Raw genomic sequence first — 23,372 nt, 5'->3', positions numbered from 1 at the left:
AGGTTTCCCATTAAGTCTTTCTGTCAAGAATTTCTATACTTCCATTTATGAAAAAAATATGGACACTATCCTGAGTTTGGCCTTATGGTACAGTATTTGCCAAAAATATCTCTGGGCTTATGTTTTCAGAGATGAAAACTATCTTACAGGACTGCTTTGTACTCTATTTTTTGTATGTATGTATTATTTTTATTGATCTTACTTTTGGGTTTTGACAAAGCTTTCATATCTTTTCCTATTACTATCAATATTTCAGGGTGTTGCTGAACATTAGTCAATGAAACCAATTCTTATCTACAAACATTTTTATTTAGTTCTTACTTGTATTTACATATAGTGAAGTGAATGTGCTCTTCCTTTTCTTCAACATCTTCATTATTATCAGTGATGTTTAGTTACTTTTTCTTTAGTTTCTTAAAATTTTTCAAAACATCAAATTTCCCACTGAGCAAACACTATGGTTTTGTTGCCATTCTCAACACTGCTTTGTAGTATTTATTCTAGTAATATATTTCTTTTATTTGGAGTAGCCTACATCTGTCTTCTTTAGGTCCTTAACATACTCTACTACCACTCTCTGGATGTCATCTATAGCATATGAAGGGTAAACCACAATATGCATGTCAAATTAGCAGTCATCCTGATATTCCCTGTAAGAAATTATTATTCTGGTTCTAGATTTACCTCTCCTGGTTTCTCAGCTGAAATGCTAGCTGGTATATAGTAACATGCAGTAAATATTTGTTGCTTTAGATAATCACACTTTAAGAAGACAAATACAAAATACCATGGAGATACTGCTAAAACCTTTATGACACACATTTTTAAAAGATTTAAAAGAGAAAATTCTAAGATGTTAGACATTTTGCTATGTTGGCTTATAAAGTTGGAAAGAAAAGTGCTACATATAAAAACATACATACACACACACACACACACACACACACACACTCTAGTTCCCTGTCCAACCACCGTTAGAGTCCATAGTAATCCTCTGCAGGTTGGTGCAGTATGAGGTTTCTCTCAGGTTGTGGTCTGAATGAAGGTGGAAGGATGAGAGAACTTGGTAAGGTCTTTTAAAAACTCAAACAGCTGAGTTCTTGGCTGGTTCCCAAGTACAGCTCTCATAGGTCTTTGGAATACTCAGGGCTCTTGCCAGATACTGGGCAATGAAACCAGTCATAACACTAATGCGATAGATAGGTTAAAATCTATAGAAAAACTGGACTTGATAACCTTCTAGAATGTATCTATTTTATATACTCTTACTTTTAAAAAAGATTTTATTTATTTATTTATTTATTTATTTATTTATTTATCAGAGAGAGAGAGAGAGCACGCGCGCGAGAGAGTGAGCGCACAAGCAGGCAGAGATGGAGAGAGAAGCAGGCTTTCTGGCGAGCAAGAAGCCTGACGTGGAATTCGATCCCAGGACCCTGGGTCCATGACCTGACTGTAAGGCAGTGGCTTAACTGACTGAGCCACCCAGGCATCCCTATATACTCTTTTAAATAAGCAATTCAAAGTATACTCACTGGCTTCTGGACATTAGGGCTATACCAGGTAAAAGGATACAGAGATACTATTGAGATATAGCTATACAGAACACTAAAATATATACTGAAAAAAATGCATGATATCAAAGGAGGTTTACAATTGACTTCATGGTTAGACCTTGAAAAATCTCAAAATAAGAACCCTTGAATTCATGGAAGGAATTTTTTTAAAAATTTAACTTGGAATTACAATGAGTAAAAAGTTAAACTCTTGTTCAACAAATACAGTACATAATGCATATTTTTCATATGTAATATCGACAGTATAAACACCAAACTAGATATAAACAGTTCTAAAAACAAAACAAAACAAAAAACCCGAGTCAATTTGTAACCATTCATTTAGAAGATAAAATTTCCTCACTAGGAAAATAATTTTGTTATGGTAGTCCTCAGACCAATCCCTGCATCAGAATTTATTGGGTAAAATACCATTTCATCAGATCATGCTGTGAACATTTTGGAAATCTAGAGACAGAGATTGCTTGGGAACTCTTCCTATGCTATCTCATATAAGTTTATGGATTCTGAGGCTAGTTAAGTGTGTGTGTGTTGTTCCTTCTTCTAATTCATTACTGATCAGAAATGCCTTAATGACAGTATATATTCACCTAAAATGCTGACATTTAAGTTACTTTCCTATAATCCCAACTGATATTCCTCTTCATTCTGAGAAATTTGTGTTCCATGTGAAGGTTTTCTGTGTCTTCCATAAACTAGTCAGAGTCTGGTCTACACACTCAATTCATCTGAGAGGCAAGAAGAAAGGTAGACATGTCATGCTATCTCACTGCTTTTAATGGTGTAAGACGTCAATTTGGTGATCTACTTGTTAGAGATCATCATTTCAGATTTTTCAGGAGTCATTGTTATAAAATTCCTCCTACCAACACATGCTGGTTTCCCCTAACTGAGTCTCTGTGTGGAGCACAACAGTCTCTAGGGGACAGGGTCCAGCTTCTGTGCCAGGTCATGGAGGTAGCCTTCAGTACTCAAAGTCCCTCTTCTCCATGTATGCTTTCCCCAAATGCGGGGTTTGGCTGTCTTGCATGTTCTCCTAGGTACCTGCATATGCCTTCAAACACTGATCCAGCAAAATTACCCATGGTTACAAGCACCAGCTCAAAACAGAGCTTGGTTCAAATCACAGTGTCTTACTAAGTCATGAGTGAATTTGAATTAAATACGTACTGCCTTGAGTCACAGTTTTCTCACCCGTAAAATGGGAGACAGTTCTGAGGGTTAATGGAGACAAATACTAGGGACATGGTCAGCACTCAGTATTAATCTGCAATTACATGCCATAAATTTGATTAAGTCCTGAGTGGTAGTCCCAAGGGATTTCCTCTATATCACATATACAACCACCTCATGTTTCCCATATACAGACAACCTGTGCATTACTGTTTCTGACAACACTGGATTGAAATTGTCCAAAAACATTTTAAGCATCTCATTACCCACTTCCTCACAGAATGGCTCTTTATCCCGTGTTCTATTGCAATTTAATCCAAGTACTTTAACTGTTGATAATCTAAATTTTAATCCAATACTATAGTCCTCTACCTTCATTCTAGGTCAAGAATTCCTTTTGGAATTCCTCATTGTTTTGTAACTGTTAATCAAATGATTAAATAAGCACTCCTGCATTACTTAAATACTGGCAAAACTATGAAACATTTAAAAATTTAAATATATTCATAAAAAATTAAAAATTAATATAAAAGATAAAACAGAGAAGAAGGGTCATTAATTTATACCTGATTTTAGACATTCCACAGAATGGAAATTTCCCTTTAAGATATGGTATAAGAGCATCTTTTCTGGACCCAAATTAATATTTAAGATATACTGATACAATGAGAAGAAATTTTGAAGCAAAACTCTATAGAAAAATTAAGAAAACTGGATGTACCGACAAGTACATTTAAATATGACAATAAACATTGTCTCCAAAAATGTCCAAAAGCCACAGCCTTGACTGGGAACCATCATAATAAGGCTCATCTGTAGCACCTAATTCCCTTCTATCCCCATGCTAATTCTCTGTATGCACTCTCTACACTGAAGACTAAACACATAGACGTTTGTGGTCTATGACCCATTATCCACATCATTCCCTCCATCTAAAATGCCTACTCTCACCATCTTTGCTTACCACAAATCCTGCTGACCTTCTAAGGCCATGCCCAAATAGTGGCACCCCCATACACCGAGATGGGAGGGCTCTTTCTTATACCCTCGCTATTGGGCTAACACATGTCTATCCTCCTCTATTAGAATTAAGCTCAATAAAGACAATAGTCTTACAAATTCATCTTCACTGCACCATATCTCCCAGCAGAGGCATGTGAATAAAGCATCAACAGATGCATCCTGATGGGGATTTAACAGGTGCAGCTTATGTTGTCCTTTCCTCTCCATAAAACTTAGGACACATGTAAACTGCAACCTGACAGGAGCTAGAAAAGTTACATTTTTACTTCAGAATCCACCCATTTCATCCAGAAATACAGCAAGCCCAGAAAACAGAGGTTAATTTTGTTCAAGTTAATACTTTGCTTGAAACAGAGAGACCTTTAATATGAGCTGAGAGAGGGAATAAAGGGGAAAAAGAATGTAGTTAGGTTCTAAGATTGGACTCGGCAGATCTAGTATGAGCTTAGGAAGGTCACAAAATATCTTACTGGACTCGCATCCTTTATCAAAATCAGTTATCAAAGCTTGTATTTACTTAACACTGATTATTTTAAAAGATTATTTTGAAGGACAACAGTAATATTTTTACTGTCAACTGACTTAACTGTTGTGCTCCAACCACACTTACAGTGTTACCACATTTCTGGGAATTGACCCAAAAAAAGCAGTATTCACAGTTATCCTTAAGAATGCCTTTTATTCCTATAAAAGATTCTAGACTGGAAAAAAAAAACAGAAACAAGTAATATTTTATTTTCTCCCATTATGTTCAGTAGTAAAATAGAATGCTATCTAATTAGAATCTTTTATTTGTTATCTTTCTTCACACCAAGACATTATACCTTTCATAATCACATAATCATTGAAACCGAATGACTTTATTCTTAAGAAAACGGGATTGTTTTTAATGATTCATTGTCTTTATGACTTCAATCTGCTCAGTAATGATCTAACCAATTAAAAAAGCACATCTGTCTATAACATAAATGGAACCGATGAGAAAGATTCTAACACCATAAATGGAAGGGGGTCTGATTCAGTTGCCCGTTTCATTTTATGCATAGAAACAACTGACCGGTAGAATGAATATTTTATAAGTGGCTATTACTCTAAATCTAAGCACTAGATCAAGTATCCAGAAAATTTAACTCCACATACTGGGAGTTCTGTATCTGCATCTGTATCAGTGTTCTGGTTGTGATACTGTACTATAGTTTTCCAAAATGTTAATGGGCGGGGGGGAGGCTGGGTAAAGGACACACGGGATCTTTATTAAGTTTTACAACTGCATATATATCTAAAATTATCTCAAAAAAACTAACCAAAAGGTAATAAAAGTACAAAATAAAATTCCAAATATCAAAAATTCAAGTGAATTAAAGGCAGACTTATACTTTTAGTATATAATGGAGATAGACATCCTTTATATTTTACAATGTAAATACAAGACTAGACAACACCTGAATATATTTATATGGCCATGCACTCTCCAGTAAGTATCCACTAGCCATAATTAAGATAAACTGGAAAAATCCATTGCTTAGTAGTACTAGTAGCATTTCAAGTGCTCAATACCCATATGTTTCTAGTGAGCAGTCATTCTGAATAGCACAGAATGACCATGTCTATCAACAAGGAAAATTCTACTGGACAGCACTGTTAGACAATTCTGATGAAAAAAAAAAAAAGTGTTTGTGAATGAGTCAATCAATGAATAAATGACTTAGCTAGTGAACAAACCAACCTATTAAAAACACAAGTTTTCACATTAAATGTGATGAAAGCTCATAATTATCTAGTTAGCTTTCATTACCTTTTACCTAATCCTCAGTCACTATCTATTATCTTAAATTGTTAAATTTCTCAATTCAAACCAATCAACAAAAATGTCTGTGCAATTCTGGAAAGAGTCCACATTTTCTAATTAGAATATGTAGGCATAACTTAGAATAATTCATAGCATTCAAATTAACCTTAGAATCCTGAAAATTTGCCTATATATTAAAAAATTACACATTATACATCCATCAGAATAGCTAAAATTAAAAACATGGATAACGTAAAACACTGGTGAGCAGGTAAAGGAAAAAACCCTCACGGGGCGCCTGGGTGGCTCAGTGGGTTAAGCCGCTGCCTTCGGCTCGGGTCATGATCTCGGGGTCCTGGGATCGAGTCCCGCATCGGGCTCTCTGCTCAGCAGGCAGCCTGCTTCCCTCTCTCTCTCTCTCTGCCTGCCTCTCCATCTGCTTGTGATCTCTCTCTCTGTCAAATAAATAAATAAATAATCTAAAAAAAAAAAAAAAAACCCTCACATATTTTTGGAAGTACAAATGCTGTATCTTCTGTAGAAAAATGCCTGGCAATTTATTGGAGATTAAACACCCACCTCCTCTATGACCCAACAATTACTTTCCTAGATATTTTCCCAAGAAAATAAAACATGTCCTGGAAAGTAGGGCTATGCATGGAAGCTTTATTCTTAATAGCCACAAACTGGAAAAAGGACTAGGTGTCTATTGATAGACATATATTCTGACAATGGCATACGATGCAGCAATAACAAGAGAAGTTTGTAACACCACGGATAAATCTAAAAACCATTAAGTGGATGAAGAATATATAACATGATTCCATTTATGTGAAGTTCTAGAACACACAAAACTAACCTGTGGTAAAACAAAACAAAGCAAAATAAACCCAGAACAGTGACTGCCTCTGGGAGAGAGCCAGGAAGGGGAAGAGTGGGTGTGAGTGTTGTATCTTGAATGCTCCTTTTAGAATGTATGGATTTTGTTTTTTAACTGAAATAAGGAGCTAGAAACAAAGACGAATATACTACTTCCAAATTTAGTTTCCCTTTTATCAGCAAAGGCTCAGCTAATTTAAAAATCAGTAATGCCCAACTGAGACACTGATATAGGACATGCTGATCAAATGACTTATGTAGAGTCTTAGAAAAGATAGCAAACATTGAAGAGTACTTTCTGCAGAACTCCTACTCCTTGTTAGTCTCTCGCGCACTGGTGGTCAGTGCTTAGGCTGATCAGAGTTCAACAACAAGTAAAGAAATTCCAATTACTCTGTTGCAGAGAAATTACAAATGCCACTGTATATATGCTCTCTCTCCCATAACCTAAGGCTTTCATATTTAAAATTTATCCTTAATGAATAAACAGCATGCAATTAGTTTTATGTGTAACTTACCATTTCTTACAGTTCTTGAGTGGTCAATGAAATAAAATAAAAACTTCCTCATTTACGAAATAATGACAAAGGCGCAAAGCATTTTTGGTGTCACTGGAATACTTTAAAATTCTGGTGTAGATACATTTGAAAAGGGAAGTACAAAACTGCTCGTTTTCCATCTAATTAATTTGGATCCTTAATTTTTTTCCTCAAGTTTTATTCTATTATATTCACTTAGGGCTGTGTGCATAAAAGCTTCTCTGATTGAGCAGAGCAGCACTTTGCACATGAGTGAAAATGTATGACTTAGAGCTAGGAAAAAATACTTGCAGGCAGTTAACTCAGTCTGGGGATGTGGAATTAAAGAAATGTTACTAATATTAAAACAGGTGACAATTCTCTCAAGAAGATGAATATTTTATAAAATTCAGATAATTTATATACTTAGTATGTGTCCTGGGCTATTCAAGTTGCTTTTATTTCACATACAGAGCCAAATAAGCAGCTGCTCCCAGAGTTCTCAGAAAGGAAAGACTTGCAGGAGGTAGAGTGCCATAGAAGGGATTCTGAGGACAGACTAATGAAAGGACAAGAGCTGACTCTACTTTAAAATGAAACTGTCCATGACAGCCATCTGGCCAGCAGCGTGCACTGTACTACTGCCTTGTATGTTCTGCATAGCACACGACAGTGTAAGGCGTGCTTTCACAAACTGAACTACTCTTCTGCTACCTATCATGCACCGTTCTATGCCATCTTCCCTACATTTTCTTAAAAACAGGAAATAAATAACTACCCAAGGAAGCAAGAGGTAGAATCTAAGGGGTTTCAATGTGCAGAGTTTTTCTGGATTGAAATAAAATGCCCCTTCTTCTGTCCCACATCTCTGAAGTACCTCTTGGTGGCATGCTGGGACTTAGCAAACAATGATGACCTCTTTTGTTGAAAATAAGATGGGACACCCAGTGCACTTCAACTTCTTTCTGCTGAAGTTGTAATTGGCAATATAGGATGCCATGGGTATCAGAAAGCCTAGATCACAAAGTAATGTGTGGGAATCATAAACAACTCATATTTTCTCTCTGCTCTCCCCACCTTGTAGTTGGAAGATGTTCAAACCTAGAGAAAAGCTGAATAGTGTGTAAGGTATACCCTTTACCTAGATTAACCAATTGTTAATGTTTCCCCACATTTATGTTCTCTCTTTATATATACATACATAGGATAGAAATAGTATGCTAGTTGATTTTATAGTCAGCTTGACAGGGCCACTGTACCCAGATACTGGTCAAACGTTATTCTGGATATGTCTGTGAAGGTATTTTTCAATGACATTTAAAATAGGGGATTTTGAGTAAAGTCAATGCCCTTTATAATGTGGATGGGCCTCATTTAGTCAGTTGAAAGCCCAAATATAGTAAGACTGACCTCCCCCGAGCAAGAGGGAATTGTGACAACAGAAGGCCTCCAGACTTGAATTGTAACCTCAGGTCCTCCCTTGGTCTCCAGCCTGGTGGCCCACCCTTCTGATTTCAGACTTGACAACTTCTATAATTTCAAAAGCCAATTCCTTAAAATAAGTCTCTCAACAGATCGAGAAAGACCTAAATATAGATACAGACATAGATCCATTTTATTGGTTTTATTTCACTGTAAAGCCCTAATATATATAGTTTTTTTTTTGTTTGTTTCTATTGCAACATGTGAAAATACATGTAGACATCATACAATCTTGCACCATCTATGATCAATATATATTTCCTAAGAGCAAGAGATTCTCCTACATAAACATAAGTCTATTATCACAACTAAGAAAACTAGCATTCAATCAATAATATCTAACATACAATCATTAAAATTGTCCCAGCTGTCTCAAAAATGTCTTTTATACTTTGTTTTCATAAAGATTCAATCAAGGTCGACTACTTGCATTTGGAAAATTTTTTTTAAATCAATCAGACTTCTTTAATAGGGTCTACAATCTAAATTTGTCTTATTTTCTCATATTCAGACCTACAATAAACTGTATTGGCAAGAATACTACATAGGTGATACTGTTTATTTTTATTGTGTCATATCAGGAAACACATAATATCAGAGTATTATCACTGATGATATACATTTACAATTTTATTTTTTTAAGATTTATTTATTTGTCAGAGAGAGAGAGAGAGAGAGAGCGAGCGCACAAGCAGGGGGAATGGCAGGCAAGAGGGAGAAGCAGGCTCCTCACTGAGCAGGGAGCCTGATGCAAGACTTGATCCCAGGACTTGATAACCTGAGTTGAAGGCAGACACTTAACCCACTAAGCCACCCAGGCGTCCCTATGTTAGTGATTTAAAAAAAAAAAAATTTATTATGAAGTTTATGCCCCTTGACTTCTAGTCCAGATTCTGTTACAATTATTCACAAAATACTTTTAAGTAGATTGCATTAAAATCTACACCATAGAGAAATACAGGGCCATGACCCTATGCTTAAGGTCTGCAGATTTTAAAGTAAAAATTTGCAAATGATGAAATTGGTTTTAATAAAGTAAACAGCAAGATCATTCACCTCAAAGGACTTATTTATACAAATAATTGCTGGGGAAGGACCAGGAATGATGTCAGCCTGTCAAACCCTCCTCATGTATGAAGACCAAATCCTGATTACTTCCCTTTTTTAGTTTTCTGTATATTCCTTACTTGTTTGGTTTTGGTTTTTGTTTTGTTCTCATTGTTTAGAATAAAGAAAGAAAAGTTAAAAAAAAAGTTTATATTTCCAAATCCATGGGGAAACACAATTCTGAGATGAAGCCTACAGAGAAAGAGGATTCTCTAAATTATCTTGTGGAAGCTAAATCCCAACCATCTCTTTAAGATGTTCATGGTTTTGTTGTTGTTTGACAACTTGACTGTTTTATGCTATTATGCGAGTAAAGTGAAATTCTATAATTTACCTTTCTTTCTTATAAGTCATACTTGGAAATTCAGAAGAAATACGGGATAAATACTAATCAAAGAGAAAACAGTGTTAAGTGGGAAAGTCTGGGATATAAGATTCTTGACTTTAGTGAACTCAAAATATTTTACTTTAAGCTATACACGGAAGATCTGTCCATGCAGGTGTATTTTCTCACTTTCTTTGTAGCATCTCCATATATGAATTTTCGCTTACAAAAACTAGGAACTTGAAAAAACAGTGCCAACACAGCTTTGGAATCCATAGTGCTCTCTGTGCCCATCTTTCCTTCTGCTGACCGTTCTCCAGGGAAGGGAGAGGCAGCCTCACTGCTGCTCACTCTTAATCGTTCACTGGAAGGCAATGAGATATTTGCACCCGCAACTCTTGAGGGAGTGTGTTTATTTTAATATTGAAAGCCACTTCCTACAATTTGGGGCGGGGGAAGGGTTTAATATACGTTTTCAAAAAGGTCAAGTGTCTTAGATAATAAGAAAGACAAATTGAGAGGAGAGAGAATAAATGTGATAATGTTCATTCATTTGTAAAGGGATAAAAGAGAGAAGGAGGATTACTTTCTTAAAGCCATTACCTACAAACTGACGACGTGAAACAAAATCTTCCAAACCTCTTGCACTCCTCTTTCAGACTCATCATATCCCTAGGTTATGAATTATTATGCATACTTTACTACTCTAGTAGGCTTCCTCGAAATCTGGGACTCTTGTATTCATTTTCAAATCCATCCCAGACTTCACCTTCTCCAACTGCCTGAGTAAAATTTCAAATAAACAGACTTATCATTCCTACACATGAGGACAAGTATATTATCATGAATGATCCTTGAACATATTCTAAAGTTTAAATTACTACTAACTGGACACACTTTACAATTCTAAAATAATATGACACAACACAAAGCAGTAAAGTTTGGATCCCCCCATGGAAACAAATAAAACTAATTTTCAATAATGTATCTCATTCTTTAAAGCTGTGAACTAGGAAGGATAATATTAAATGTTTAAGTTCCCCAAATAAGAGAGCACATTAATGGAGGAAGGTTCTATTTTCCAATAAGTTCTAACAGATGGTTTCCAAACACATACCATAGATTTAAATGCATAATTTCACCCTATAAATATGCTGCAAAACATTAAAAATAGATTATAGCACATATGCCTTATGGGGCAAATGAAATGATAAAAGGAATTTTGTAGTGGATAAGCTCATAATTAAAAGATCCTGCTTGTTTACAACTAATGTCCCTTTTAATAGAATTAATGGATTAAATGAAACAGCTTTATAAATAACAGTTAAGATTATTTCCTTAATTTACATCTTAATATCTTGACACAATATAAGAGGAAAGGTTTTTCCCTTTAACATAAATATTTTTTCTGACAGGTTAAGGCTTTTGGGAATTTTTTTTCCTATTTCTACCTCACTAATAAACAACCAAGCCACATTCAAATACTAAAATAGTTACTATGTTACATTACACTAGGTAAAAAACGCAAAAAGATAAAACTGGGCAAAGAGAAATGGCAATCATCTTTGAAGGAATTTTCCTATTTAAGATGGTTTTCTCTGCTGAATTCTCTCTCAGAGCAGTTAGTTTTGATGATTTCAGGTGTAACTTACTATTGCAATTAAAATGTGTACTAGAAGGTGAAAATAAAATGGTCAGTTAAGGAATTAATCAGTTATTCTGTATTGTATTTCTATAGTACTTTATAATTTTCAACATAATTGCCTGATATTTACCTTGCAGATTCACATGAGGATGAAATGAAATCAGTAGACAACATATGACAAATGAAGACACTTAAAAACGTTGAGTAGTGTGCATGACACAGCCCAACTACTAAAATATCCTTTAGATCACAATCACCACGAACCCAGACCTGATGAATGCCCTTTAAGACAAAGCACAAACCCAAACATGGCTGGATCTTTGCTTATGAAGCTCATATTTTTTTAATGTGCATAAGGATCTAGGGATGGTACCAGCACTGCTTTGGGGTGGAGGCCCAACTTAGCTGAGAACACTTAGAATAAGCCTCTTCCCCAAAGAGAAAAATTAAGTGGCAAAAGATGACAAGAAATGTGCTTTCTCCACGCAGTGGGTCCTACTAAATGAAAGGAAGATGTTTGCTTTAAATAAGCTCTTGTATGGGAGAAGAGTTAGCATAAAGCTGAACTCCACATCATAGAGGAAAAGGGCATTTCAAGATACTTTAAAAGAAAAAAAATATATAGCATAAGTCCAGTAATTATTATTATTATTTTTTTTTTAGAGAAAGCAAAAACACTTTGACTCCCATTACCCAGCCAGCTCTTGCCAGCTCCTCCATCCTCCTTCACAGCAAAGCTAGAGAGAGAACGCCCCATGCTCGCCATCTCCAAATTCTGTCCTCCCTATCCCCAGGGAACCCCGTGTCTGGATATGGTTAGCCCCAGCCAAAGTACTCTCACCACAGTGAAAAAGGACTTTGACACTCTAAGTCCAAAGGACAATTCTCAGTTCTCACCTTATCTCACCTATAACCTGCAGCATCAGACATCTTGGATCACTCTCTCCTCGAAATAGGCACTTCACTTGTTTCCCAGACACTACGTGCTCTTCGCTTCCCTTCTAACACCCACGCCATCTTGCTTGGGCTCCTTCATCAACTCGCCCTTATCTTCCCACTGCATTGTATAGCTCTTGGCCTTTTCTCTTCTCCACTCTCTCAGTAGCCTCATCCACCTCTATTCTGATGACCCTCAAGTTTATAGCTCCAACCTAAACCCCTCCGCAGATTCCTACACCTTACTGCCCACCCAGCATATCTATGTGTTGCCGTCACCTGGAATGTAGCACCTTATGCAAACTTATTTCTCCGCCAAGTCTATAGCGGTCTCCTTCACCTCAGTTAATATAACTCCATTTCTCCAGCTGCTCAGGCATAAGCTTTGGAGTCACCCTTTCTCTCCCATGCCTCATTCTGGTGAAACCCATCACCTCTACCAGCAAACCAGAAGCAGCATTTGGTCACGTCTCACCCCCTCTAGCACTACCACCACGGTCCAAGTGACCATCAAATGCATTACTACAGTAGTGTCCTGATGGGCTTCCAATCCTCCACCCTTGTCCACTAGAATCATCATACAGCAGTCATGAGTCATCCTGTGGCATCTGAAGCATAGGTCACTAGTGTGTTCCCAATTCCCAATAGCTTCCTATCTGGAATAACTGCTTAGCGCCTAGCAGCGGTCTACAAGGGCGTATACCATAAGGCTCCAGTAATCGCTGACCCTACTGCCCCTTACTCCACCCTCTCCCGTAGTTTGCATCAGCCATGATAGCATCCTCGAGGATTCTGGAACATGCCACATCGCTCATGTGTGGTCTTTTTCATCTGCTAGTCACTCTGCTAAGAATGCCTTTCCCCAGAGGTTTCTTTTCTCTCTCTTTTTCTTTCTTTTCTTCTTTTTTCTTTCTTTCTTTCTTTCTTTCTTTCTTTCTTTCTTTCTTTCTTTCTTTCTTCTTTCAGATTTATTTATTTATTTGGGAAAGAGAGAATGTGTGCGTGAGTGGAGGTAGGGGCAGAAGGAGAGGGAAAGAGAGAAGCAGACTCCTAGCTCAGCACACAGCCCGACCTGGGACTCAATCCCACAATCCTGAGATCACAACCTGAGCCTAAATCAGGAGTCAGACCCTTAACCGACTGAGCCACCTGGGGTGCTGCCCAAACCTCATGACCCCATCACCCCACCCCGCCAGAGGTTCCATCATTGTCTCCTTTACCTCCTTGAGGAGGTAAGTTCAGGAGGTTTCTCAAATGTCAACTTCTCAGTGAGGCCTCTCTTGACCAGCCTTTCTAAAACAGCACAGGTACATGCATGTGTGCACATACAGAGCAATTCCTCGTTCCCAGTTTTGCTTTAGTTTTTGGTCACACATCACTTTAACATACCATGTTTTATTTTTTAACTTTTGTTTGTTCCTTAGCACTGCACTGGAGATAGCTTATATTGGCTCATGAAAACCAATGTTTACATTTTCAGGAACTCTGCAAATTGGTTATTAAACTACACCTATTATTAAAAATCACTTTCTATAAACTTACAGTTAATCACATTAAAGGGGTAATAAAGACCCAAAATTTATTGTTTCCTATTTCCCTCTATGTTTGTTATTTACAGCTGCTCTACTGGCAGGAGATGCTATAACTGTACTCTTCCCCCCTTCTCATTCAGTAACGTCACCTTTGTAGATTGAAATCAGTAGTGGTGGCAATATTTACCCTACAAAAAGCAGCAGACACTCAAAGTCAGGGCCTCTCCTCCCAGACAAAGAGCCAGTCACTGAACAGTTACCATGACCAGCACTGACGGGCTGACTCTACTCTAGCCATGCGGCTTGGCATGCGATGGGCACTAAAATCCTGAAGGGATGACAGAACACATTTCTCTGGAAGTCACTGGCAAAAGTATGATGTGAAGAAAGAAAGTGCAAAACTATAATGTATTCTCATCTGACAAGTCACATACAGTTTTATACGTACCCTATTAAATAATGTCACATGAATTCAAATAAACATCTCATAAAATGATGATTCAACTTGGCTGTAGTTGGCATTTTCCCAAACAAATAATCATACCTTCAAAATTAATGCACTGCCTCAGAGTTTCATTTAGCACTTCATTTCAGCAAATTTACAGAAGTTTTTTTTTTTTTTTTTCAGTGTATGTCTTTAGTTAAAGAGCTGTAATGCAATTAAATGTTACAGAATTTTAAACTGTTGGAATGATTCACCTTTGAACTACTAGAAGCTGTAAGTATAGACAATAAATGCATCATTAACCCACAACAAATAAAATTAACACTTTTCAAAGGCAAGAAATAGTAAATGGTCCTCTTAATTACTCGTTTAAATGACCCAGGACTCTCTTTTATTACCAACTGCAAGGAATAAGCCATACCAAAATAAGATAAACTGTGATGGATAATTTACCAGAGAAAGGAAACGTTACAGTCTTTAGAAAGTCCTTGGGCTGCAGTCCAATAACGTTTATCTTATGAGGAGTACGCAGATTTATTACAATCCATTAAAAAAAATGCCATAAAACATGATCACTTTTCAACACACTTAAATCCTGAAAAACTTTAAATTTGTAACAAGTCCATGTCACTCACGGAAAATTTTGATGTATAAAATATTTTTAAGCCATCCAGTATGTTATATTTGTGAGAAAACCTAGCTGATGGGTAACAACAATACACTTTGTTATGGTTCCTACTAGATTTTATTGACTGAAGAATCTTTCAATTTACATTTTGTAAACTAAAAAGCAGAAATAAAACGTTGTTATAATAAATTAGCAAAATGCTAAAATCTTTTTAAATCCAAGGACAAACCTGCAAGGTATGTATTATATCACTGTCCCCATTTTAAAAGTGACAGAAAACTGAACTTCAGTGGCTTACCTAGCTTCCACAGTCAGTCAGATGGGAAAATGGGCCCAGATTTCAGCTCTGAATGCTCTGTTCTTTCCATTATACTCTGCAGCACTTTTTTTTTAAGATTGATTTTATTTATTTATTTATTTATTTATTTATCAGAGAGAGAGAGAGAGCACGCACAAGCAGGCAGAGTGGCAGGCAGAGGCAGGGAGAGAAGCAAGCTCCCTGTGGAGCAAGGAGCCCGATGCAGGACTCTATCTATCCCAGGACTCTGGGATCATGGCCTGAGCCAAAGGCAGTGGCTTAACTGACGGAGCCATTCAGACATCCCATACCCTGCAGCATTTTTAAGTGCTCTTCATTTGAAAGGTTTTTTAAAAATTCAATTAGCCAAAATATAAGACATCATTAGTTTTTGAGGTAATGTCAATGATTCATTAGTTGAGTGTGACACCCAGTGCTCATCCCATCATGTGCCTTCTTTTTCGTCTGTCATCCAGTTACCCATCCCCCCACCCACTTCCCTTTTCACAACCGTTAGGTTGTTTCCTGGTGTCAGAAGTCTCATATGGTTTATTTCCTTTTCTGATTCCCTCCCACCCCCCGCCGTTTTCCCTCCTTTCCCCTATGATCCTCTGCACTATTCCTTATGTTCCACGTATGAGTGAAACCATATGATAATTGTGTTTCTCTGATTGATTCATTTCATTTAGCATAATACCCTCCAGTTCCAGCCATGTCAACATAAATGGTGGTTATTCATCCTAACGGCTGAGTAATATTTGCTTTGACCTTATGTACCGCAGCCTAGCTTTACCTTTCCTGCATGTATTCTGTCTTGCAAAGATGGCAAAGGTATCCCCCCAGGTGAAGTGATTTTCTTGCTAAGCTCAACAGTAAAAACTAGGATCCTCAAATCCTACAGCAAGCCTTTCCTGCTAGCACACATTTGCAGGCTTTATGAAAATGGCTAATATACCTGTGCCTTATACTTTTTCTGGGAGGAAAGCAGGTAATGGAAGGTTATCATTTACAGAAGCTGCAAATATTTCGACTCCTATCTGAAAGAGCTGAATTTTATTGTAAGAGCAAGTGTGCAATACCGCAGTTTCAAATCTAACTAAGGAATCACAAACGCGAATGAGAGCTACTAAAAGTGGATTCTGTGAAAATAAACAAAAGGACTGGGGCAGGGGTGTGGGGTTGGGGGGAAGATCTTCAAAGGTAATAGGATCACATAGTTTGAGGGGCAAATGAAGGGGAAGAGCAAGAGTGACCTGAGGGAGATGAGGCGTCCACCTCTCCACACTTCGCCAGAAATCACCACAGTGTCAGATGCAAGCGCACTATTTTTAGCACAGTATTGAACTTGGTCATTTTTTAGTTCTGTGAAAAATATTATCATTCTTTCAGATCTATAACCATGTTTAAAATACGAGACTTGTTACATTTAAGAACTTTATTCGGTCTCAGTTGTGGAAAAGATGTTGAGTTTATTATGCACATAGTTTTATAGAGGTTTTCACTCATTAATGGTCTAGTGGGTATAAAATTGTATTTTATGTTTATATTTACAATTTACACAGTAATGAAAACTGAGTACCTACAGGCTTACATTCTATACAGTATTTTAATGTAACACCGTAAAACTACCTGCATGTCCATATTTTAAAGATGATGTAACATTATTAAGAATCATTTACAAATAGTTTTATAATTTCCTAAAAAGGATAATTCACTGTAGAAGTATCTTAATTTCTACACGGGTTCTGAGGTGAAAACTAATTAAATCCAGAAGATTTTAAATGAAAAATTAAAATCGAAAGCCTTCCTATATAACTTATTTATAAAAACAATGGGCAAATACTATGTTCTTTCCTTTTTTTTTTTCCTCCCAAGTTTTAATTTAAATTCCTGTTAGCATATAGTACAGTACTGGTTTCAGGAATAAACTATTTCTGCTATCAAAATAAATTACCATAATGCTCTCATAACTAAGAAAACATAAATCCAGTAATTACACAGAATCTTTAATTAACATGGTAAACAATTTGAGTGTTTTATACAATGAAAAAATGTAAAATCTCTCTTATGTAAAATTCTAACATTGAAAACAGCATTCTACAAACATCATACAATAAATGACAATTATGTACTTTTAATGTTGAAAACTCTTGATTATCTACAGTTCAGGCAAATAGAAGTTTTAAATAACCAATGTTTTGACAGTATCAAAGTTGCTATGAGGATTTATTTTTAAAAAACAGCTTTTGCAGTATGTCAGGAGACCAGAATAGTTAGGGCCAGCACTTGATTTCCTCCTACATCATGGCTCACGATTCAGTCACTGTGAGATGCCAATTACTCCCAAAGCCCAACAAGGTCTTCCAGGGTTGGCTGTCCCCAGGTTTTCATTCCCCAGACACGCATTCCACAGTAAACCACAACCACTCTTGGTGGTTTGAAGCTGTCACTGGGCCTGAGCTCACCTGTCATGCAAAACGATCTGCAGTGTCACCCCCAAGCCACCATGTTTAGCTGTTATTCCCCACTGTCCAACATCTCAATACAACTTGAGCCAGATAAAAAGAAACTCTTCTGGAAAACTCTGAACCCCTCACTGTCTACCCAACCAATACATCATGTTGCTTTATAATGACAGCCTCAGACTGCAAGGTCCTACAATACCTTCTGAAAAATGATTATGATGTAGCTTTTAAGGATATTTTGCTTTCACAGAACTGAAAATTTGTGCTGACAGTAAGTTTTACTACACTTTAAAAACGTTTTATGACTTGCACTTTCAAAAATTCCTAGTCTTTGACCTTATAATCCCCCTTTATGGAATTCAACTTAATCTGTCAGAATTTAGATGAAGATTTAGGTACAACTATGCACATTACAGGATTTATGGGGAAAAATTCAACACAAACTTGAATGGTCAAAAAAAGAAAATGTAAATATATGATCTGTGATATACATTGTAAACTTTTTCAAACACTAAAATTGTTTTCCATGTTAAAAATGCTTATGATGTGCTAACTGAAAAAGGCAAAAAGCTTGTAAGACATGATCTCATCTGTATTCAATATGTTTAGTAGTACACACACAGAGAAAAGATTAGGAGGGAATATATAAAATATTTAATAGTGATTATCTTTGGTGTGGCTGAAATATTAATTTGTTGACTATTTAGCTTTATATAGTTATGTATAATAATTTAAAATAAAGTTTATTTATATATTCATAGTGAACATATGTTATTTTTAATCCCTCTTAAGGGGGAATATTAGATTATTTACTTTCTGGGAAGCCACAACCCATGTAAATGTAGCTTTAATTTACTGTAAACAAATTTCTGTAAGGCACTGACTTACTACAAGTAATGATTCTCATGGAACATTAGAGGAAAATATTATCCATTTACAAAAGGGAGGGATAAAGAAATTGGTATAATCGATCATGTAAAGTGTCACTTAGAATTACAAGAAATAGGTATTTGTGAAATTCTCTTTTCAATTTGCATCAAGAAGGAATTTTTTACAGATTTTATTTATTTATTTATCTGAACAGAGAGAGCGAGCACCCATGAGAGAGAGGGAGAGAAAGAGGAAGAGCACAAGCAGGGGGAGCAGCAGGCAGAGAGAGAAGCAGGCTCCCTGCTGAGGAGGGAGCCCAATGTGGGACCGGATAGCATGACCCTGAAATCATGACCTGAGCTGAAGGCAGACACTTAACCGACTGAGCCAACTAGGCACCCAGGAAATTTTTATAATAAGGCAAAATTATGCTCAGTTATATAGATTTTTGAGATTTATGGATATGGCTCTAATTTGATACGATTTATTTATGCTTTACATTATTTTACAAAAATATGCATTCTGGGTTCCAGTATTCCACTTAAAAATAAAATGTTCTTTATTAGGATTTTAAAAATGAAATCATAGTCCTATTACTGTTTAGGAATTTATTGACTTAAGATACAAGAAATTTAATCTTTAGGTCGCCTGGGTGGCTCAGTGGGTTAAGCCGCTGCCTTCGGCTCAGGTCATGATCTCAGGGTCCTGGGATCGAGTCCCGCATCAGGCTCTCTGCTCAGCAGGGAGCCTGCTTCCCTTCCTCTCTCTCTGCCTGCCTCTCTGCCTACTGTGATCTCTCTCTGTCAAATAAATAAATAAAATCTTTTTTTAAAAAAAGAAATTTAATCTTTATATTTAAAAGAGTCTCACAAAAGAGAGTTACTTGAGTGGCAGAAAGAGTATTTTAAAAATTTCCAGTTATAAAAGTGAACATATTATCATTTTACCATTTTCTTCATAATTGCTTTTACCCAATGAAGTATAACTAAACCAGGTTGTTTTGTACTTATTTTGAACAAGTCCTAAAAAGATTGAAGCTACCTAAAAGAAAACACAACTGACATGGTTATAATGAAGACGTAGAGAGGAAGTATGGAGATTTGATGATGCCCAAAAATGATCCCAAAGAGAAAGCTATTTAGTTTTAATTTTCCTTGAGAGATACATCATAAATCACTTAGGCATTGTTTTAAATATATGTACAAATGAAGGAGAGGAGTTATGGTAGAAAATAAAACCTGATGGATCTGTAGGAAAAACAAAAATTACACCTATCTTATTTTTTTAAAAAGTCTTCAATCCTAAGGTTTTTCTAAACTTTATAAATTTAAAATGTCTGGATTTGTTTCCATCGCACAGATTACTGACTTCCAAAGTCTACACAGCTCTGACAAGAATGAATCTAAATCTCAGTGCAGAATGACAGCCAGCTGGTGAGACCAACATCTACCACCAGCTCATCATTTTCCTATATGCTCCAGTACTGGCCAGAGAGAATAGTGTAACTCCAAGGAAGACTAGCTATCTCTAAATGGGTGAAGAATCATCCTACCTGCCTTCACAACGACTGTGCAAGTCTTGTTATTTTTTAATTGCCGCAGGCCAGCAAATGAAAGACGTGCAAAATATCGGAAGCCAAAGACAGAGGCCAAATGTTAACTTCAAATATTACACAGGCATGAGAAAGAAAATCAGTATCATTTTTCAAGGCCATCTCCAAATTACAGAACCATTCACTTAAGCACAAATTTTCCAGCATAATTATCCAACACAAGCATCACAAGGTCTGCTGCTATGCCTAAGCAAGGAGTATGGGAGGGTGTATGCATACATCGGGAGGGGCTCAGTCATGAACACAAAAACTCTTCATACAAAAAAATCACTTGGCTTTGCTACCAAACAACTTTGTAAGCTTGAGCAGGACATCTTGGGTCTTGGTATCTTTAACCACAAAATGTTGTTTTCCCTATACATTACAATTCCCTAAAATTACAGGAGGTAGGAGAAAAGTAAGCAGACTGAGTAAAGTTGCAAAGTAGCCTCTGTGCACATGAATGTTCTAACTTCTTTTTTTTTTTTTTTTTTAACTCTAGTGCATTGTGCCTGTTGTTTGCTCCCCTCTAACACCAGAGAAGTCCCAACAAATCGATCGATGAGAAAGAGATGACTGGACTTAACGGCAGGCGGGACGTCAGGCCACATTAAATACAGTAACTCTGCATGAAGTACTGCATAGGTATTCTCTCATGACAGCAGCAGATGTGGATTTTTCACACACGTGACTGTCATCTATTGAGTGTACGAAGCGTGAAAAGGGTAAGATCAAAACAGATTTAAACAAGGGATAGTTGTTCATCAGGGAGAAACAACCTAGACTTCTACTCCCGCTGTTAAGTAAGCAAGCTGCTAGCAAATGGTAAAGGAAGTCTTCCCCCAATGGTTGTGTCAACAAAACCAAATACGTGGGGCACCTGGGTGGCTCAGGTCATGATCCCAGGGTCCTGGGATCAAGCCCTGCACTGGGCTCTCTGCTCAGCAGGGAGCCTGCTTCCCTTCCTCTCTCTGCCTGCTTCTCTGCTTACTTGTGATCTTTCTGTCAAATAAATAATAAAAATAAAATCTTAAAAAAAAAAAACAAAAACAAGACAAATACTTCCCCCTACCTATAACGATTGATAATCCTTTAATATAGTCACAGGTGAATCCTTACAGTAGTATACGGTATCTAAGATCTTGTTTCATTTTGTCTGTAACTAGGAAATACATGTACCAGTTTGGCTGCATTTATCAAGATCCTGTTTTAGTTCTAAGGCTTAAGTTTTAAGATTCAAGATTTTAGTTTTGTTTTGTTCAGTGAATCACACCACTGTTAACAAGTTTGTGGGTAAGTTTGATCCTCAAAAATACACTTAGTTTCTACTGTATAATTCACTGTAGATGTGAACGTCAACCAGCAAGAGGCAAGATCACGGGACCTAGGTTGTCATAAGAACTACAGATGTTTCATTTTTAAAATGTATCTTTTTCAAAGTACATTTATAAACTTCAAGTTTTCCAGAATTACTGCACCAAGATGAGCGAGTTCTTTAAAGAAGAGAAGGTTACACACAGCTGGAGTTGGTCCAGGAAAGGGTTTTATTATTACCCATTATGTCTATTGTTCTAGTATACAAGCTGTCAATCTTTCAAAGACTTGAGATTCTCAGGTTTTCGTCTTGTTTTTTTCTTCCAGAATTTGAAAGATTTTGACCCCAACTGTTTATGAAACAAACATATTTAAATAACACATTCAGAACAAAGACTGACAAAAGTTAACCTCTGTGACAATGAAGCTCCACCACTACTAACAATGTTCACCTTTCAAGAAGGGAGACTAGGCCAGTGCCAAGAAATCCCACTGTCTCATGCTTAAACTAAGTATTTCAATATTCAAATACTCGAAAAGAATATCTGCTTTGTAAATTAATACAAAAAGAAAAATGACTGGAAGACTAAAGCTCAGTAATAAAAAACCACTGGAAAACATTATATTCATAAAGTATAACTTAAACAGATCTAAAATACTAATTACTTCTTTACAGATATACTATCTAAGATAAAGTCATAGTTGAGTAAGAATTACTTTTGTCTGATAATTCAATTCTATTATTTTCAGCTCCATTGAAAGAGGAAGCAGCTCCATTGAAAGGGGCACCCTCCTACACTATTGGTAGGAATGCAAGCTGGTGCAGCCACTCTGGAAAAACAGTATGAAGATTCCTCAAGAAGTTGAAAATAGGGGCACCTGGGTGGCTCAGTGGGTTAAAGCCTCTGCCTTCGGCTCGGGTCATGATCTCAGGGTCCTGGGATCGAACCCCGAATAGGGCTCTCTGCTCAGCGGGGAGCCTGCTTCCTCCTCTTTCTCTCTGCCTGCCTCTCTGCCTACTTGTGACCTCTGTCTGTCAAATAAATAAATAAATAAAGTCTTTAAAAAAAAAGAAGAAGTTGAAAATAGAACTACCCTATGACCCGGCAATTGCACTACTGGGTATTTACCCCAAAGGTGCAAATGTCGTGATCCAAAGGGGCATGTGCACCCAAATGTTTATAGCAGCAATATCCATAAGAGCCAAGCTATGGTAAGAGTCTAGATGTCCATCAACAGATGAATGGATAAAAAAGATGTGGTGTGTGTATGTGTGTGTGTGTGTGTATGTATGTGTGTGTGTGTGTGTGTGTGTGTGTGTATATATATATATATATATATATATATATATATATATATAGTGGAATATTATGCAGCCATCAAAAAAGCCACAATAATTTTACCATGTGCAATGATGCTGATGGAACTAGAGGGTACTGTGCTAAGTGAAATAAGTCAATCAGAGAAAGACAATTATCTTATAATCTCACTGATATGAAGAATTTGAGAAACAAGACAGAGGATCAGAGGGGAAGGGAGGGAAAAATGAAATAAGATGAAACTAGAGAAGGATACAAACCATAAGAGACTGTTAATCTCAGTAAACAAACTGAGGGTTGTTGGAAGGGAGGGGAGCTGGATGAATGGGATGGCTGTGTGATGAATATTGGGGACGGTATGTGCTACGGTGAGTGCTATGAATTGTGTAAGACTGATGAATCATAGACCTGTACCCCTGAAACAAATAATACATTATATGCTAATAAATTAAAAAA

At 36.7% G+C, this 23,372-nt stretch overlaps 1 protein-coding gene and 1 long non-coding RNA gene across 4 annotated transcripts in view; one reads left to right on the top strand and one right to left on the bottom strand.

Annotated features, from left to right (window-relative positions):
* LOC131832574 (uncharacterized) overlaps window positions 1–22,644 on the top strand; it is a 34,304-nt gene extending 11,660 nt beyond the window's left edge. The window contains exons 2-3 of the long non-coding RNA XR_009354111.1: window positions 20,786–21,008; window positions 22,348–22,644. This is a non-coding gene — a long non-coding RNA (uncharacterized LOC131832574). The remainder of the gene's footprint in view (window positions 1–20,785; window positions 21,009–22,347) is intronic.
* NR3C2 (nuclear receptor subfamily 3 group C member 2) overlaps window positions 1–23,372 on the bottom strand; it is a 344,105-nt gene that overhangs the window by 205,805 nt on the left and 114,928 nt on the right. The window lies entirely within an intron of this gene.

Source organism: Mustela lutreola, chromosome 1 (assembly GCF_030435805.1).
Source record: "Mustela lutreola isolate mMusLut2 chromosome 1, mMusLut2.pri, whole genome shotgun sequence".
In the NCBI taxonomy this organism is placed as follows: domain Eukaryota; kingdom Metazoa; phylum Chordata; class Mammalia; order Carnivora; family Mustelidae; genus Mustela; species Mustela lutreola.
The sequence above is the reverse complement of the archived record's forward strand: the minus strand, read 5'-3'. Positions and strand labels throughout refer to the sequence as shown.